This window comes from Culex pipiens, chromosome 3, assembly GCF_016801865.2.
Source record: "Culex pipiens pallens isolate TS chromosome 3, TS_CPP_V2, whole genome shotgun sequence".
Taxonomy (NCBI): domain Eukaryota; kingdom Metazoa; phylum Arthropoda; class Insecta; order Diptera; family Culicidae; genus Culex; species Culex pipiens.
Genome location: NC_068939.1, coordinates 129,298,917 through 129,319,811, shown reverse-complemented (window position 1 = coordinate 129,319,811; position 20,895 = coordinate 129,298,917). Strand labels below are relative to the sequence as shown.

Sequence of the window (20,895 nt, the reverse complement as noted above, 5' to 3'; positions counted from 1 at the left end):
CTTGATGAACACCGCGACGCCACATGTCAAACAGCTACCACGTGATTGTAAAATTTTCACCATAACATTTTTTTTTTCTTATATGGTGCTTTAGAAACAGCTAAATAGTATCAGAATCACCATAAATGATAAATCTATAGTTCAAAAAGTAATAAAAAGTAATTTTGTATAGGCGATGCTAGTCCACGTGGTAGCTGTTTGATATGTGGCGTCGCGGTGTTCATCAAGCATTCATAGCATGCTAAGGAAAATTTGATGCTCTTCTGGGGAAAACGGTTGGTTCCGAAAACCCCGGATGTATTGCCGTTGAGCTCGATGGGGGTTGAACGAATCGACCTGGTCTCTTAGGGAAAGTTGTTCTCCAGAAGATTCCGCTCATTTCTGGCCATCCTAGAAGTTTCTACATGTTTTCCCCAGGCCTGTAGGAGCAAATGAACGAAAATTCAAAATTACCCATAGTAATTTCCATGTAAACTTGAACCCGCTTGAGACAAGCCAGTTTTCAACCAAACGAGCTGAAATTTGGCGTGAGAGTCCCTATGGGTATGCCCTACAAGAGGAACCACACCAGAACTTGATCTGAGAACTTTTCAAAATCCGTACCCACCCTACTATACATGTAAGGGTACCAAAATTTTGTAATTGAAATACGCAACTTTTGATACCCTATTATGTATAGGTCATCGCTGAAGTTTTCAAGTTTTCGCAGTTTTAGTGAAAAAAGTTATTTTGTTCCGTTTTCGTCAATTTTTCATTTTTGCGCGTGGCGCGTCGAAAAACCCAGTTTTTATATTCAAACTATCGTATCTCAGAGTATCGGAAACAAAACTTTACTATTTTTTGATATGTTATGTAAAATTTTCTGAGGAATTCGATTAAAATATTTTCAGACAAAGGCTCTTTGGTCCCGAGACCTTCAAAACAGCATTTTAAGTTTTCATACGACCTTTTCAAATGTTAAGCTAGATTTTTTTTAACTATTTTTCCTAAATAGCCAAACTAATCACCTTTCTTTTGCATCTAAGACAGCTAAAATCGGATGAAATGTCACGGAGATATGATTTTTTGAAAAAAAGTGGTTTTTGCGAAAATTGACGAAAATTGCCATTTTTCGGACCACCCTAACACGGCGTAGATCACTTTAATGGCCAAACAAAAAAATACGGGTCTAATTATTTCGGCCAAGGAACCCCCAGAATAATTTTGATCCCGATCGGAGAACTTTTTTTTCGAATCATACTGTTTTCGTGGGGAATTGCTGTATAAGTTTACCAAAAAGGCGAAACATAAAAAATTGGGAGACATGTCATTTTATGGGAAATTTAATGTACTTTTTGAATCTGAAATAAAACCCGGAAGGGTCAGTTTTTCATGTAGAACAAAATTTTTCATTTTAAAATTACGTGTTTTTTCCAACTTTGCAGGGTTACATTTTAGAGTGTAACAAAGTTGTAGAGCAGACAAAACAAAAAATTTAATATATAGACATAAGGGGTTTGCATGTATTCTTCACGAGTTATCAGAATTTTACAGACAAGTTTTTTGAAAAAGTTATGATTTTAACCATTTTTGATAAGTTTTTCGAATTTTTAACCCCTTAAACTCAATCGTGTGCTTTTGAAAGTATTTTTTCAGAAAGTTCAGCTAATTTTGCATAAGAATGACCGCTTGGACGATTGTTGTGACTCGTGCATTACGAGAATCAGATTTAAAAAAAAATATATATATATTTGTCGTGAGTGGGTGTATTCGGTTTGTTTTTTTTTTATTTTCGAAAAATCCCCACATACAAATATATAAATTATATATAAATTTTACAATATTTTTTTTTTGCGAAACACTCCAAATTTTAAAAATAAATAATGATTTTAACAAAATGAGTATCAAATGATCAGGATTTTTTCAGTTACTTCGAATGTTAAATCAGATTTTTGTAAATATTAAAAAAAAATTCACAAAATTACGTTTTTTCCAAAAATTACTAAAAATTCAAGTTTTTTATACAATGGGTATCAAATGATCGGGATCTTTTGATACTATTTAAAACAAAACTAAGTTTAAAAAAAAATGCTAAAAATTTCAGTTTTTTACAAACAAAAATCCGATTATATGATAGCCATATAATAAAAATTTCCAATCATATTATACCCATATTGAAAAAAATAAATATTTTAGTATAAAAAAAAGTTGTTTTGTTAAAAATTTAGAGTATTTCACAAAAAAAATATTACTATCGAAATGTATGTTAAAATCCCGATCATTTGAAATCCATACAGCAAAATCAAAACCAATGGAGCACCCGATTCGAGTGGTAAAAATGACAGTTCTCCCATAAGGAATACATTGTAGAAAAAAGCAAAAACTGCTCGAATGGAAATGCTTCATTGAGTATATTTTCGAGAAAAAATATGCATTTTCAAAATGCAAGAAAAATACGTATTTAGTGAAAATTTTCATGCACCAAACCCCGAATCCAAGATGTGATGCGACCCGTGTCGAGGGATGCATGGCTGGGGGGGTTCAACAAATTCCCAGTCGATAACGGAGCCTGTGGGGCACAGGGGCGAACCCCACACGTAATTTGCCCTTACTGCGTCACGGCAGGGCACTGGCGCAGCGGACCGTATTTCCCTAGCGACTCGTGGGATTCAAAATGAAGACAAGTGAAACAAACCAACAAAAGGGTCCCGATGCGCCCCAAGCATCGGAAAACACGGAGGTAGAAGAGGACGCAAACGTCGAAATGGCAGGAGGCGAGTCAAACGGCGGCGACACAGCAGGCGGAGTGGCGAGCGCGTTCCGTGGAAGCGGGAAGGTGTTGAGATCCCCAGTGTTGAACCAGGCGGCTGCTTCGAGTCAGCAGATAGGAGTAATTGGAGAGGAGACTCCCAAGTCATCCTTGTTGAACTTCGCCGGCAGTACCCCTCAGGATGGAGTCCTGCTCGGAAGGACCGCGTTGCAGGAGGTCAGGAGGAGGGTCAACGAACTCTTTGATTTCATCAAGGACAAAAACAACGTCCACACCAGAATCAAGCAGATGGTGAATGGAGTCAAGGCAGCCATGAATGCCGCAGAGCGCGAAAACAACTCGCTGGTGGTGACGCGGAATTCACTGAAGCTCAGAGCTGAAAGAGCCGAAGAAACGCTGAATGCAAAACTGGAGGAGGAAGCGCTACGGGAGAAAGAACCGAAAACGCCGCCCGGCCCAAGCTCTAAAAGGGACAGGGAAACGCCTGGAGAGGAGGAGGACGCAAAGAAGCAGAAGCAGGGGAATGGAGACAGTCCGGACCCGGCGAAGGAACCAGAACCAACCCCAGGGAAGGAGAAGGAATGGGAGAAGGTCAAGAAGAAGAAGCGGAAGAAAAAAGGGAAGCAGAACGAGGACACCCAAAAACTCAAGTTTCGCAGGGAGCGTAACAAAGGCGAGGCTTTGGTGGTCGAGGTGAAGGAAGGTGTTTCGTACGCAGACCTCCTCCGGAAAGTACGAACCGATCCGGAACTCAAGGAGCTTGGCGAGAACGTGGTTAAAACCAGGCGCACCCAAACCGGAGCGATGCTTTTTGAGCTGAAGAAGGATCCCGCGGTCAAGAGCTCAGCTTTTAAGTCCCTCGTCGAGAAAGCCGTAGGCTACGAGTCGAAGGTAAGAGCGCTATCACCGGAGACAACGATCGAGTGCAGGAACCTGGACGAGATCACGACGGAGGAAGAGCTAGAAGATGCGCTGATCGTTCTTCTGGATGACCGTACGACACCGATGGCAATCCGGTTGAGGAAAGCCTACGGCGGCACGCAAATTGCGTCGATCCGACTATCGACGCCTTCGGCGTCTAAGCTGCTGGAAACCGGCAAGGTCAAAGTAGGGTGGTCGGTGTGCCCACTGAGGCCTGTTCCTCGAGTGACCCAGCAGATGACGAGGTGTTTCCGCTGTATGGGCTTCGGCCACCAGGCGAGAAATTGCGACGGTCCCGATCGAACCAACAGTTGCAGAAGGTGTGGTAGAGAAGGCCACATGGCAAGAGACTGCAAAAATCAGCCGAAGTGCGTGCTCTGTAAAGAAGGCGACGGCAATAGCCATGCGACGGGTGGCTTTAATTGCCCGGTGTACAAGAAGCTGGCCTCGGGCAAAAAGTAATGGAGGTGTCCCAGGTGAACCTCAATCACTGCGACACTGCACAGCAACTGCTGTGGCAGTCGACCGCGGAGACGGGGTGTGACGTGGCAATTATTGCAGAACCGTACCGAGTTCCACACGACAACGGAAACTGGGCCGCGGATACAGCAAGAATGGCGGCGATACACGTGATGGGGCGGTACCCCATACAGGAAGTGGTCTCGAGGGCGTTTGAAGGATTCGTGATCGCCAAAGTAAACGGAACCTTCTTCTGTAGCTGCTATGCTCCCCCAAGATGGACCTTGGAGCAGTTTCAGCAGATGCTGGATAGTCTGACCGATGAACTGATCGGACGAAGCCCGATCGTTATCGGAGGTGACTTCAACGCGTGGGCGGTCGAGTGGGGTAGCAGATGCACCAATGCTAGGGGGCATAGCCTAATGGAAGCTCTGGCAAAGCTAGACGTTAGGCTGGCGAATCGCGGAACCAGCAGTACCTTCCGCAAAGACGGTCGTGAGTCCATTATCGACGTTACGTTCTGTAGCCCGCGACTGGCGGCCGACATGAACTGGAGGGTGAGTGAGGACTATACCCATAGCGATCACCAAGCGATCCGGTACAGCATCGGGAGACGAGCCCCTGTACCAGATAGGAGCAGCCGGTCCTACGGAAGGAAATGGAAGCTGCAGTACTTCGACGAGGGTCTCTTCGTGGAAGCGCTCCATTGGTGTGATGGTCCCCAAGACTTGAGTGCCGACGTGCTAACAGCACAACTGGTGACAGCATGCGACACAACCATGCCGCGGAGACTGGAGCCAAGGAACTGTCGTCGTCCAGCCTACTGGTGGAATGAAGAACTCGGTACCCTTCGGGCAAGTTGCCTCAGCGCCAGAAGACGAGTCCAGAGAGCAAGATCCGAAGCAACTAGAGAGGAGTGCAGAGAGGAGTACCGGTCTGCAAAGGCCGCGCTCAAGAAAGCGATCAAATGCAGCAAGACAAACTGCTTCAAGGAGTTATGCCAAGACGCTGATGCAAACCCTTGGAGGAGCGCATATCGTGTAGCGATGGCGAAGATCAGAGGCCCATCGATGGTGGCTGAAACGTGTCCCGACAAGCTGAAGGTCATTGTGGAAGGGCTCTTCCCAAGACATGACCCAACGACATGGCCTCCTACACCGTACAACGACGAAGGGGGTAGCAACGCCGAAGGTCATCTGATCACCAACGAGGAACTTGTGGCAGTAGCGAAGAGATTGAAGGTGAAGAAAGCTCCCGGCCCGGATGGAATCCCGAATTTCGCCCTGAAATCGGCGGTTCTAGCATTCCCGGACAGGTTTCGAACAGTCCTGCAGAAATGCCTGGACGAAGGACACTTCCCCGACCCGTGGAAGGTTCAAAAGCTCGTGTTGCTGCCGAAGCCAGGCAAACCACCGGGGGACCCATCATCGTATAGGCCTATATGTTTGCTAGACACCCTCGGAAAGCTTCTGGAACGGATCATCCTTAACCGGCTGACCAAGTACACGGAGAGCGAGCATGGCTTAGCAGCGAGGCAGTTCGGCTTCCGTAAAGGGAGATCCACGGTGGACGCCATCCGGAAAGTGGTCGAGAAAGCCGACGAAGCGCGGAGGAAAAAACGCAGGGGGAACCGTTGCTGCGCAATAGTCACGATTGACGTCAAGAACGCGTTCAACAGTGCGAGCTGGGCGGCCATAGCAGCAGCGCTGCACAAAATGAAGGTGCCTGACTATTTGTGCAGGATCTTGAAGAGCTACTTCGAGAACCGCGTGCTGGTCTACGACACTGCCGATGGACAAAAAACCGTTGTTGTTACCGCGGGAGTTCCGCAGGGATCCATTCTGGGTTCAGCACTGTGGAATGGAATGTATGACGGAGTGTTGACACTGGGACTACCCAACGGCGTAGAGATTGTTGGCTTTGCAGACGACATAGTGCTGACGGTAACCGGCGAAAATGTCGAGGAGGTCGAAGTGCTGGCTATGGAGGCAATCGCAATGATCGAGAACTGGATGCTCGAGGTGAAGCTGCGGATCGCTCACCACAAGACGGAGATGGTGCTGGTTAGTAACCACAAGAAGGTGCAGCAGGCCCAGATTCACGTTGGAGAACACGTCGTGCACTCGAAGAGAGCGCTCAAGTACCTCGGGGTGATGGTGGATGACCGGCTGAACTTCAACAGCCACGTCGATTACGCCTGCGAGAAGGCGGCTAAGGCGATCATGGCACTGTCGAGGATGATGCCAAACAACGCTGGACCCAGGAGCAGTAGGCGCCGCCTCTTGGCAAGTGTCGCGACGTCCATACTTAGGTACGGCGGACCGGTATGGTGGACGGCGCTGGGGACGAAGCGAAATCGAGCGCTGCTCGACAGAACGCAGAGACTGATGGCCATGCGGGTTGCAAGCGCGTACAGGACCATTTCGTCGGAAGCAGTTGGCGTCATAGCCGGAATGATCCCCATCGGCATCACACTGGAGGAGGACACCGCGCGCTACACCCGGAGAGGCACGAGAGGTATCCGGGAAGTTGCGAGAGCCGAATCGCTGGCAAGGTGGCAACGTGAGTGGGACACCACGGAGAAAGGCAGATGGACGCATCGGCTTATCCCGTCCGTATCCACGTGGGTGAGCAGAAGGCATGGAGAGGTCACCTTCCACCTCACACAGTTCCTGTCGGGCCATGGCTGCTTCAGGAAGTACCTGCACAGGTTTGGACATGCAGAGTCTCCTCTCTGTCCGGACTGCGTCGATTGCGAGGAAACACCGGAGCACGTGGTGTTCGCCTGCCCTCGCTTCGAGGCAGCGCGAAGCGAAATGCTGGCCATTATCGGAGCGGACACCAGCCCGGATAATGTGGTGCGAAGAATGTGCAGCGACATCGCCAAGTGGAATGCGGTCGTCGGAGCGGTGACGCAGATCACTTCGGCTCTCCAGCGGAAATGGAGAGACGATCAGAGGAGGAACGACTAGGAGCCTAGTCGAAAACCCACGAGTGTGGCTGTGAAGGAGAGCACGTTATGATGGTCGGCTCTACCAAATCGGTACACGTCTCGATGGTCACAGGAGTCGAGAACCCACGAGTGTGGCTGTGAAGGAGAGCACGTTATGACGGTTGGCTCTACCAAATCGGTACACGTCTCGATGGTCCAAGGAGAGGGCTGCATATGACTAGCCGATCAAAAGCAACGCGATTCTTGGGCGCGGTTAAACCCTCGCATGGACTCATATGTATGTAGGACAGGAAATGGTTCTAGCACCCGGCATGGATCCTGTAAGTAGACTAGTGCAGAAAATGCAACGCCTCCCCCCGAAGTTATACCGAAAGGTGGTCCCGGGGGGACAAGGGCACGGCGTTCAAGGACTGGTTTAGTGGGTCGGGAAAACTCTTTTTTTTGTTTTCCCAACCCCACACTACCTGAGGAATGAATTCTCAGGTGTCTGGTAGCAGATTCCGACCCTGTAAAAAAAAAAAAAAAAAAAAAAAAAAAAAAAACACACACACACACACACACACACACACACACACACACAGACATTTGTTCAGTTTTCGATTCTGAGTCGATATGTATATATGAAGGTGGGTCTTCGAGCTTTTAATAAAAAGTTCATTTTTAGTGCAGGATTATAGCCTTACCTCAGTGAGGAAGGCAAAAACGTTTGTGAAATTTTGTGATCAATTGGATGAATATATTTTGAAAATTTTAGAATTAAGACTAATTGATTCAATTGAATATTTGGTCCTTAAGAAATGTCCTTTTGAAATGTTATTCTAGGTTTCACAATTTCAAAAGTGTTCATTTTATAACATTGAGAATTGGAGCATTAGTTGGTTTAAAAAAAGTGTTTTTTTTTGTTATTTCTATGACTTTTGGAAGCATAAATTATTTGCAACAAAATTTATAAAGACAAATTAAAAAATCAACATTATATTCAAACTGAAACATTGTTTTATCTGGTTTATGATGAAAAAGTATAATGATTTAGCATTTTTCCAGAATCGGGTACCATTCTCTAAATATCGCTTTCTATTGTTTCGTTAGTGAATTTTGGTGGTAATGTTGTTTTCAAGTTTAAATATGTAACATTGAACTGAAGTGAACTGAAAGCATGTTGCAAGTAGAGTCACGTTCATATCTTTCAGTGCATCTCACGTAGCGGAGAATCTGCAGCAGTTTTCATGCAAAACCTCAACGGCAAACAACCAATTTCCAGCGGGTTCTGCCCAGAAATGGCCACCGAAGGCTTCGTATTTATTTTGCATGACGCGCCGTCCATCGGCTGGCGAAGACCGACTGCCGGCACTCGACTGCAATTGAGTTTTATTAAACGCGAATTAAATTAAATGTACGGTTTAAAAGCTTTTAATTTGAGACTCGACCACTCCGAGGAGGAGGGGGAGGAGGAGGTTAGAAAGGGTAGATCGAAGGGGCTACCCATTAATAAATTGCGCCTCCGTTGAACGCGCGCGCGCACAGGCTTCTTTTGATTGTTCTGGGCATTGCGGACAGACAGACCGATGACGACCCCCGCGGGTGCTTCCCATAGAGCCAGCTGCTGGACCTGTCAAGTGGGGGCCCTCTGCCTGAATGGTGAAGGGTAGCGCCACCGTGGCGCTGCTGTCGGCGGCGTTTGAATTGAGTTATTACGTGGCTTGATTTGGCGCTAAACAAACAAATTTGAAATTACTGCCTCCGGAAGATGAGGGTTCGCAGTAAGGTTGGTTTGGTGAGCTACATTAGCGTTCATCGGAGTGACGTTGATGTGAACTTGATTAAATTAAAAATGGTCCAGATGGGGAGAATGCAAGCAATTAAATTCAACACAAAATCCCGTCAGGGATTAAAAAGCGTGGAAAAATGAGCTCGCAGCGGAAATGACCCGTAATTTGGACCGGTTCGTCCTGAGAGTTGACGTTGACAAGTCCCAGTAGTGATTACAAGGTTTTGGGTAAAATGGGATACGATAATGAAACATTTTTTAAGCCATCAAACTATTTCGTCAAAACCTTCAAATGAATGGAAACTAACAAAAAACAACTTGGAAGTGTACATGTAATTTTCATGTACAGCTTATTTCACCCCATTATTCCCGTAATCAATTTCACGCATTGCAACACACACCACTCTCCAGAGGACCCCCACAAAATGCGTCAATCTACCCCAGGTTCTGCAGTGGCGACACCAACGTTGCAACGCGGCCTGCAACCCCCTCTGATCCGGCGTGCGTAAGGACTGCGGGCCGTCACATTTTAATCGCCCTAATTGGCCCAACCGCAGTTCGTGTGAAAATGCCACCGCGGGTCTGGACGGGGAAAAGAAAAATCGATCGATCGATCTGGTCCTGGGGTCCAGTCAGCGGTGGCTGTGTGTGACACATTTTAATGATCCAAGTTGGCCCAACTCTTCGCGCGCCCCGGGTTTTCGTAGGTGTCTGAACCGGGCCAGGCCTACTATGTGTCACTCTACGCGCGAGCAGGCAGTGCCAGTGGCGGAAAGGCGATTAATTAAAGCTCGAAAAATCAATTTAATGAGCGTAATTAGTCGTGAAAATTTCATTCATATCCCAGCTGGACGGATGTGAGTGTGCGCCTTTATCCGAATGACAGCGGCGCCGACGATGCTGGCCTTGTGAAAATGTGTTAAGCAACTTAATTAATTGTTGCTACTAATTGTACTGTTTTTTATAATGTTGGGTCTCAATACTTTTGTTATTAAACTACTGATCCTTTACATTTGAATGTAACTTTTCTTCAATAATTTACAATGTTTATATTTGTATTCTTTGATTACACATTGAAAAATGGGTAGCAAGATTGATCCAGTCATAATTTTAATCAAAATATCTGAGATACTGCATCAAAAAAGTGAATAATTAACACTTAAATCACACCTTTTGATAGGGTTGTCAAATCTTTAATCTTTTGGCTCGTTAGAAAAGTCTTTTCAATAACTTTCTAAAAATGATAATTATAACGGGTTTTCTTACTAAAACATCACTTTTCACAACCTTTTGAAACTTAGTCAAAATGGGTTTAATTAGCATTACTTAATTAAACTTGCTGATTTTGGAGACTTTTGGAAACCCAAGCCGGATCGAATGAGTTCACTACAGTCAGAAACCGCTCAACCAGTTTGGAAATAATCGAGTGACATGCTTTAGTTCACATTCACACCCACACCCCCACACCAACATTTGCTCAAAATTTGATTCTGAGTCGTTATGTATACGTGAAGGTGGGTAAAGGAAGTCGAATTCAGGACATTATTTTCCGAATGACTTTAAGCCTTTCCTCATTCCAACCTTGGCCGATACTGTCAAAATTGCCATTTAGTTTACATTATCAAAAACCATTGATTGTCTAAAATTGTATCGTTCGGTAAATTTTCCCCTCCAGACAGACCATTCCTTGGGGCACCGGTCACTTTAGGTTGTCCTACCAACTCGTCCTTCTTTGTCGCAGGTCGCTTTTTGAAGTTCCCAAAAAAACACGTTCTGATGTTTGACCAAAGTAAAATAAAAACTAAAACACGCAATGTAAACAATAACAAATACTTTTTAGCTGATCGTTCTGGGTATTCTTTATGTAAACTAATTTCAAAAACATAAACAATGACTTTTAAATCCCGCCGTTTGAAATGCATGATTTTTAAAACCCGCCAAACAAATCGCAGCAAACCTGGGGTTGCGAAGCGAAAACTTATATTTTTTTTGTTTTGACGGAAGTGGTGGAGTTTTCGTCGCGGAGGATTTATTTTGTGGGCAAATGTGAACCTTTTTGGGCTTTGGAGGGAATTCTGCTGCCCGGAGGCCAGCCAGTGTCGTAGCGCTAAGGTTAGTTGAGAGTTTTTTTTTATATTTTTAAACATCTTGTTCTTTTGGTTCACAGGCCGGAAAAAAGCCGAAACGCTGAATAACCCGGTGCTAATGCAGACGTTTTGTCCCACAAGAAGATTAGTTTGGAGCAGTGGGCGCAGAAAACGTTCTTATCGCAATTGAAGTATGAATTTCTCTCGCGGTGCAAAATGGCAGTGTTAATGACCGTGTTTTTACTAACTTACTGACCAGTGTACAAATCCAAAATTGGCAGATTCACGATTTTTGAATTTTGAAACTTTGTTGCAAATGCTTGAAAAATAAAAAAAAACTGTTCAATGTCTTTTATTGGGCTAACGCCACACGAAAAAAGAATGTAATAAAAAGTTAACCATCTTACTCACTTAATCTGGATTAAATACAGAGAATTCATTCAGAATTCTTAAACAATGATTGACTAAATATAAATGCTGACGGTTTTTTTTAAACGCGATTCATCTCAGTGTTTCGAATCACATTAATAATTGGATTCTACGAGATTTTTTATTGAATCAATGATTAATTACATTAGGAATAGTAGTTATAATGCTTTAGCATAGGAGATGTTAATTAAAACTACAATTTCAATAGTATATTGTATTTTTGTCTTTTATTTTTAATTAAGTATCCGGTTAATTATGATTAACATTTTGTTTCGAACAGCAACTCTCACATTAAGAGAGCAAACGGTCTCCCATCTGAACAGCCAAAACGAATCGTATTTGGGGTCAAACTCTTTGCACCTACAATTAAGCACCGGGATATTCTGCGTTTCGACTTTTTTTCCGGCCTGTGAACCAAAAGAACAAGATGTTTAAAAATAAAAAAAAACTCTCAACTAACCTTAGCGCTACGACACTGGCTGGCCTCCGGGCAGCAGAATCCCCTCCAAAGCCCAAAAAGGTTCACATTTGCCCACAAAATAAATCCTCCGCGACGAAAACTCCACCACTTCCGTCAATACAAAAAAAAATAAGTTTTCGCTTCGCAACCCCAGGTTTGCTGCGATTTGTTTGGCGGGTTTTAAAAATCATGCATTTCAAACGGCGGGATTTAAAAGTCATTGTTTATGTTTTTGACATTAGTTTACATAAATAATTGTCTCGAAGTTTGATTATATTTGGTTGCTGAAGTCCCGAGTTATGATTAAAATCTGTACACTAAATCCCCCATGTGCGCTCTTTTTGGGGGGGCGCACACCGGGGGAGAGCGCAATTCGGGGGAGCGTTATTTCGGGGTTTGAGCGCAAACGGGGGGAGCGTTATTTCGGGGTTTGAGCGCAAATCGGGGGAGCGTTATTGCGGGGTTTTGGCGTAAAATGGGGTTTTCTTTTTAAATGTACTTTATTTACATATAAATGAAACATTTGTATAAGGGGTCATCCATAAAACACGGATAAGGGGCCATCCACAAATCTGGGTATCCAAGAACTCCCGGAAGTCATGCCCTAGATATCTACTTGATCAACGGGGGTCTATATGGGTGTATTAACCATCGGTATAGCTTCAGGTAGCTTCAGTGAACCACGATGGATCTTCTGGGTTACGTTGGATTGTTATGGGCCCTCCAGGAACTCCCGGGAGTTATGACCTGATGATCTACCTGATCAACGCGGGTCTATATGGGTATATTAATCATCGGTATAGCTTCAGGTAGCTGCACTGAACCACGATGGATGCTCTGGAGTTCGTTGGATTGTTATGGGTCCTCCAGGAACTCCAGGGAGTTATGACCTGATGATCTACCAGATCAACGGGGGTCTATATGAGTGTATTAACCATCGGTATAGCTCCAGGTAGCTCCAGTGAACCACGATGGATCTTCTGGGTTACGTTGGATTGTTATGGGCCCTCCAGGAACTCTCGGGAGTTATGACCTGATGATCTACCTGATCAATGGGGGTCTATATGGGTATATTAATCATCGGAATAGCTTCCGGTAGCTTCAGTGAACCACGATGGATATTCTGGGTTACGTTAAATTGTTATGGGTCCTCCAGGAACTCCCGGGAGTTATGACCTGATGATCTACCAGATCAACGGGGGTCTGTATGAGTGTATTAACCATCGGTATAGCTTCAGGTAGCTTCAGTGAACCACGATGGATCTTCTGGGTTACGTTGGATTGTTATGGGCCCTCCAGGAACTCCCGGGAGTTATGACCTGATGATCTACCTGATCAACGCGGGTCTATATGGGTATATTAATCATCGGTATAGCTTCAGGTAGCTGCACTGAACCACGATGGATGCTCTGGAGTTCGTTGGATTGTTATGGGTCCTCCAGGAACTCCAGGGAGTTATGACCTGATGATCTACCAGATCAACGGGGGTCTATATGAGTGTATTAACCATCGGTATAGCTTCAGGTAGCTCCAGTGAACCACGATGGATCTTCTGGGTTACGTTGGATTGTTATGGGCCCTCCAGGAACTCCCGGGAGTTATGACCTGATGATCTACCTGATCAATGGGGGTCTATATGGGTATATTAATCATCGGAATAGCTTCCGGTAGCTTCAGTGAACCACGATGGATATTCTGGGTTACGTTAAATTGTTATGGGTCCTCCAGGAACTCCCGGGAGTTATGACCTGATGATCTACCAGATCAACGGGGGTCTGTATGAGTGTATTAACCATCGGTATAGCTTCAGGTAGCTTCAGTGAACCACGATGGATATTCTGGGTTACGTTGGATTGTTATGGGCCCTCCAGGAACTCCCGGGAGTTATGACCTGATGATCTACCTGATCAACGCGGGTCTATATGGGTGTATTAATCATCGGTATAGCTTCAGGTAGCTGCACTGAACCACGATGGATGCTCTGGAGTTCGTTGGATTGTTATGGGTCCTCCAGGAACTCCAGGGAGTTATGACCTGATGATCTACCAGATCAACGGGGGTCTATATGAGTGTATTAACCATCGGTATAGCTCCAGGTAGCTCCAGTGAACCACGATGGATCTTCTGGGTTACGTTGGATTGTTATGGGCCCTCCAGGAACTCTCGGGAGTTATGACCTGATGATCTACCTGATCAATGGGGGTCTATATGGGTATATTAATCATCGGAATAGCTTCCGGTAGCTTCAGTGAACCACGATGGATATTCTGGGTTACGTTAAATTGTTATGGGTCCTCCAGGAACTCCCGGGAGTTATGACCTGATGATCTACCAGATCAACGGGGGTCTGTATGAGTGTATTAACCATCGGTATAGCTTCAGGTAGCTTCAGTGAACCACGATGGATCTTCTGGGTTACGTTGGATTGTTATGGGCCCTCCAGGAACTCCCGGGAGTTATGACCTGATGATCTACCTGATCAACGCGGGTCTATATGGGTATATTTATCATCGGTATAGCTTCAGGTAGCTTCAGTGAACCACGATGGATCTTCTGGGTTACGTTGGATTGTTATGGGCCCTCCAGGAACTCTCGGGAGTTATGACCTGATGATCTACCTGATCAATGGGGGTCTATATGGGTATATTAATCATCGGAATAGCTTCCGGTAGCTTCAGTGAACCACGATGGATATTCTGGGTTACGTTAAATTGTTATGGGTCCTCAAGGAACTCCCGGGAGTTATGACCTGATGATCTAGCTGATCAACGGGGGTCTATGTGGGTATATTAATCATTGGTATAGCTTCAGGTAGCTTCACTGAACCATGATGGATGCTACTGAAGTTACCTGAAGCTATACCGATGATTAATTCATCCATATAAACCTCCGTTGATCTGGTAGATGTCCAGGTCATGACTTCCAGGAGTTCCTGGACGACCTATAACAATCCAACGTACCTCAGAGTATCCTTCGTGGTTAGGTGAAGCTACCTGAAGCTATACCGAAGATTAATGTATTCATATGGGCCCCCGTTGATCAGGTAGTTCATCAGGTCATAACTCCCGGGAGTTCCTGGAGGACCCATAACAATCCAACGTACCTCAGAGTATCCTTCGTGGTTAGGTGGAGCTACCTGAAGCTATACCGATGATTAATGTATTCATATAGGCCCCCGTTGATCAGGTAGATCATCAGGTCATAACTCCCGGGAGTTCCTGGAGGACCCATAACAACCCAATATGGCGAAGGGTATCCATCGTAATTCATGAAGCTACCTGAAGCTATACCGATGGTTAATACACCCATATAGACCCCCGTTGATCAGGTAGATCATCAGGTCATAACTCCCGGGAGTTCCTGGAGGACCCATAACAATCCAACGTAACCCAGAATATCCATCGTGGTTCACTGAAGCTACCTGAAGCTATATCGATGATTAATATACCCATATAGAACCCCGTTGATCAGGTAGATCGTCAGGTCATAACTTCTGGGAGTTCCTGGAGGACCTATAACAATCCAACATGGCTAAGGGTATCCATTGTGGTTCACTGAAGCTACCTGAAGCTATACCGTTGGTTAATACATCCATATAGACCCCCGTTGATCAGGTAGATCATCAGGTCATAACTTCCGGGAGTTCCTGGAGGGCCCATAACAATCCAACGTAACCCAGAAGATCCATCGTGGTTCACTGAAGCTACCTGAAGCTATACCGATGATTAATATACCCATATAGAACCCCGTTGATCAGGTAGATCATCAGGTCATAACTCCCGGGAGTTCCTGGAGGACCCATGACAATCCAACGAACTCCAGAGCATCCATCGTGGTTCAGTGAAGCTACCTGAAGCTATACCGATGGTTAATACACTCATATAGACCCCCGTTGATCAGGTAGATCATCAGGTTATAACTCCCGGGAGTTCCTGGAGGACCCATAACAATTTAACGTAACCCAGAATATCCATCGTGGTTCACTGAAGCTATCGGAAGCTATACCGATGTTTAATACACCCATATAGACCCCCGTTCATCAAGTAGATATCTAGGGCATGACTTCCGGGAGTTCTTGGATACCCAGATTTGTGGATGGCCCCTTATCCATGTTTTGTGGATGACCTCTTATACAAATATTTTATTTATATGTAAAAAAGTACATTTAAAAAGAAAACCCCATTTCACGCCAAAACCCCGCAATAACGCTCCCCCGATTTGCGCCACTTAGAGCGTTATTTGGGGGGAGCGTTATTTCGGGGTTTGAGCGCAATTCGGGGGGCGCAAAACGGGGGAGGCGCAATCGGGGGGAGCGTATTTAGGGGATTTAGTGTACAGTAGACGGACATGTACGTGTGTCAAACGCGTTGTGACTAAAATACCTTTGGCCAGTTGTAGATCTTGCCTCAATTTTTTAGGGTGTTTCCGAATTTTGTTGAATATCTCAGGATTGAAATCTAATTTTGGGGATCTGTGAAGGTCAAAAGGTGAGGCATTGTGAGCTGCAAAAATGGCATTCTTAACTCAATTTGGCCTAAATCGACTTGCAACTAGATAGCACGACTACGGCGATCTGACAGCTTATGAAGTATCGCACGGCATGCGCTGCTTCCACAAAACAAAAAAAAAACTGTTGCGTTGGATACTTCATCTCAACTAGGGACGTAAGATTCAAGTTCCTTAAATCATTCACACCAGAAAGCTTGCAAATGCTACAACTCTAGCTAATAATATTATCTCCGTTTTTCATTAGTCTCTTCCTTATCCCCTTGAGTTCCGGAATAATCTGGATTCAGCTTTTGTGCCCCAACATCATCTTCGTCTACTGCCATATTCCCACCGCTACCGGAAGATTTATGCAACTGTTTTCCAATACCTTTTTGGGATTTACGCCGGATGGCCAGCTCCACTGTCTAGGTGCGCCTGAAGCTTTTTTCGGAATGGGACCATCTTCTTCCCCAGACGACCTCCACCACTTAATAGTGTTCCACTGGATAAATTGATTGCGGTTTTGGAAATGTTTTTTTTTATCTTTTATTTCAGAAGGTCGAGAAATGGCCCGGAGATCGTCGATATCCCTTAGGGCACAAATGACCTTTTTTTTTGGTTTGTAGGTGATGCTTTATCACCCCGTTATTGCGGTCTTCCGACATGCGGCGGCATTTTTCTTGCCGCAGTGGCAACAAAACTCATTGCAAGTTCATTGGAACATTTTCACCTTTGCACAAGCACTGTTAGCTTTAATGAGTCGCGCGGTTAGTAGATTTGCATTGGGTGCATTGATGTTGGTGTGTTCCATAAGGCTAAAAATGGTTTCGGCAAAGTAAATACTGTAATAATTTTCAAAAAGATTTTTCGAGGGTTGCCGGTGGGAGTTGAGACGCTACACGCAAAACGGACATTAGGTATAAATTCCTAATTTTTAGGTATAATCGAACCTGACTGCAATAAGGTATTTTATTACTAATCGGCTATTAGTAATAAAATTACTAATAGCGTTTTAGTACGAGAATTCCTATATTTTAGGTATAATTGTAGAACCAAAATACCTTAATTTTAGGTATTTTCTGGAAAAGTGAGGGAACCAAAATTACTAAAATTTAGGTATAATCCAAGATGGCGGACCATTATTATTCCTAATTTTTAGGAATAAATACCTAAATTTGAGGTATTTTCAGAAAAAGTGAGGGATCCAAAATTACTAATATTTAGGTATAATCCAAGATGGCGGACCATGAATATTCCTTATTTCTTGGTATAAATACCTAAATTTGAGGTATTTTCAGGAAAAGTGAGGGATCTAAAATTACTGATATTCAGGTATAATTAAAGATGGCGGACCATGATTATTCCTAATTTTTAGGTATAAATACCTAAATTTGAGGTATTTTCTGGAAAAGTAAGGGATCCAAAATTACTGATAATCAGGTATAATCAAAGATGGCGGACCATGATAATTCCTTATTTCTAGGAATAAATACCTAAATTTGAGGTATTTTCTAGAAAAGTGAGGGATCGAAAATTACTTATACTTAAGAATAATCAAAGATCAAATTATGTATTATCCAAGAGATATGCAGGCAGAAGAAAACAATGGTTTATATGATATTTATATTTTTATTTACATCAAACACAACTATTTCATAGATGTTCTCACCTAAAAATAAATATTAAAATTTAAATTATATATATATTTTTTTAATGTATCTATATTTTTAATATTAAATTTATCTATTTTTTATATTTTGGTTTTTTTATGTTTTAATTTTTTAATAGTTAAATATTTTAGTATTTAAATATTTAAATATTTAAATATTTTAATATTTAAATATTTTAATATTTTAATATTTTAATATTAAAATATTTTAATATTTTCTTTTTTTTTTAATTTTTTAATATTTTAATATTTGAATATTTTAGTATTTTAATATGTTAATATTTTAATATTTAAATATGTTAATATTTAAATATTTTAAAGTTTTAATATTTTAATATTTTAATATGTTAATATGTTAATATGTTAATATGTTAATATGTTAATATGTTAATATGTTAATATGTTAATATGTTAATATGTTAATATGTTAATATGTTAATATGTTAATATGTTAATATGTTAATATGTTAATATGTTAATATGTTAATATGTTAATATGTTAATATGTTAATGTTTTAATATTTTAATATTTTGATATTTTAATATTTTAATATTTTAATATTTTCATATTTCAATATCTTAATTTTTAAATTAGGTATTTTCCAAGAGATATGCAGGCAGAAGAAAAAAAAAGTTTAAATGATATTAATATTTTTATTTACCTAAAACACAACTTTTTCATAAATGTACTTACCTCAAATAAATATATAATGATTTGAATATTTTAACATTATAATTTTGTATAATATTATATAATATGTTAGTTCTTTAATATTTTGATATTTATTTATTTTAAATATCTTTTATTATTTTAATATTTTTACAACTTCAACATTTTAATCTTTAAATATTTGGAATTGTAGAATATAAGATTTTTTGGAGTTTTATAATGTTTGGAATTAAAGATTTTTAAAATTTTCTCTCTCTCTCCCCTCTCTTTCTATTTTCTCGCTCTTCCTGTTCCCTACTATCTCTCTCTTCCCTTCCTCTCAATTCAACTTTTTCTCTTCCTCTCCTACCCTCTCTCCCTTTCTTTCTCTCTCATATTTTCTCACCTCTCTCTTTCCCACTTTCTCTCTACTTCTCCTACTCTCTCTCCCTCTCCTACTATCTCTCTCCCTCTCCTACTATCTCTTCCTCTCCTACTATCTCTCCCTCTCCTACTCTCTCTCCATCTCCTACTCTCTCTCCAACTTAATCTCTTATCTCTCTCTTTTTTCATCTTTGCCCGTCTCACTCCCACTTTCTCTCTCTTACTTTCTATCTCTCTCTTCCTCTACCCTCATCCTATCTCTCTCCCACATTTTCTTTCCCTCTTCCCCTCCAGCCTTCTCTCACAAACTCCCCCTTTCTCTACCTTTCCCACTTTCTCTCTCCCTTTCCCATTTTCGCTCTCTTTCACTCCCTCTTCTCTCCCACTTTTTCTCTCCCTCTCCTCTTCTCTCTCCCACTTTCTCTTTCTTTCTCTCTTTCTCTTCCTCTACCCCCACCCTCTCACTTTCAGTCTCTCATACACACACACACACACACACACACACACACACACACACACACACACACACACACACACACACACACGAGCGCGCACACACACACAAACACTTTCACAAACGCACTTTCACAAACGCATACATACACACACCCGCAACGTCCAACCAAATCACAAAAAGATAAAAATTGGTTCGTCAAACTAAAACTCGATACAGTTTTTCATTCACACAATCGCCACGCAAATATCCGTCCCGAGATCCGTCCTCCAGAGCACGAGAGGGAAGAGGCGGCTTTTTTTAATTTCGCCGGGAGTTAAAGGTTCCGTCCTCCTCCTCCTCCTCTTCCACAAGCACGCGAGCCACACTTCTTCTGACAAGGATGCTCCGGGTTCCGTTCTCCGTGCAGAACCGGAGAACCACTTTTCTTCCTGCACAAAACTTACCTTGCCAAAGGTCCTAAGTTTTCAGCAGCACTGCGGAACACCAACTCACAGCCACGAAATTATTTTATTTTGACTTGTCAAAACGTGAATCGCAATTTTAGAACTAAAAAAAATACTAAAATTTAGGAATTTTTAAGAATTACTTCAGTGTTCTAAAAAAATCCTAAATTTTAGGAAGAAAAAAATACTAATTTTTAGGTATAATTTGACAAGCTAGAACATAAGTTCAAAAAATACTAAAAGTTAGGAATTTATACCTAATGTCCGTTTTGCGTGTAAGTCTAGACACAAACCATAAAAATTTCGATGTTGCACACTATACTAAAAACTATACAATACTTATATTGAAATTTGGTTTGAATTTGATCTTGAAGGTTGGCTGGAGTTTAAAAGCAAGCATTGATTTTTTTTTTCTACAAAGAACTTTGTCTTTAAGCTCTGCGGTGTCAATTCAATCTTACGTCCCAAGCAGAGATGATGTCTGCATCGCACCAGTTTTCTGTTGCGTGGAAGCAGCAACATGCCGTGCGATACAATAAACTAACATATAGCCTCTGGAGAATTTAGTGTCGATCAGACTTTTATCAGATCTAAGGGAATTTTTCTGCTAACACACACGCACACAGACACAGCTTGTGCACCAATTTGGGAGGGGTTCCTTTCTCTTGAAGATTGCTAGAACGCTCATAGGAATAACGAAATGATTTGGGACAATGGGGTTGAGACCTCTTTGGTAGAACTTTGGCAGCCTGGAGAGGCCGGTGCCCTGGGGGATGGTTCTCCCGGGAGTACATTTACCGAACCATACGAATTCACAAACACAAACACTTGCCCTTTTCAGGGCCGCCAACTTTCTCAAGATACAGTTGTATCTTGTAAAGTCTAGAGATGATTCGTCCAAGATGGTTGAAATTCAGGTTAAGTTCTCATTATTCTCAATTTATTGATTGACAGTTGCCCCGTTAAAAAACCGTTGTGC

General features: G+C 42.7%; 2 long non-coding RNA genes across 2 annotated transcripts; one reads left to right on the top strand and one right to left on the bottom strand.

Annotated features, from left to right (window-relative positions):
* The first annotated feature begins 10,796 nt into the window (after nt 1–10,796).
* LOC120414848 (uncharacterized) lies at nt 10,797–11,100 on the top strand. Its single transcript, XR_005605139.2, has 2 exons — nt 10,797–10,962; nt 11,018–11,100. It is a non-coding gene; the product is annotated as an uncharacterized LOC120414848 (long non-coding RNA).
* Nucleotides 11,101–11,574: 474 nt separating this feature from the next.
* On the bottom strand, nt 11,575–11,982 carry LOC128093267 (uncharacterized). The gene is made up of 2 exons (XR_008212364.1): nt 11,827–11,982; nt 11,575–11,773 (listed from the first exon to the last, which is right to left on the bottom strand). It is a non-coding gene; the product is annotated as an uncharacterized LOC128093267 (long non-coding RNA).
* Nucleotides 11,983–20,895: the final 8,913 nt, after the last annotated feature.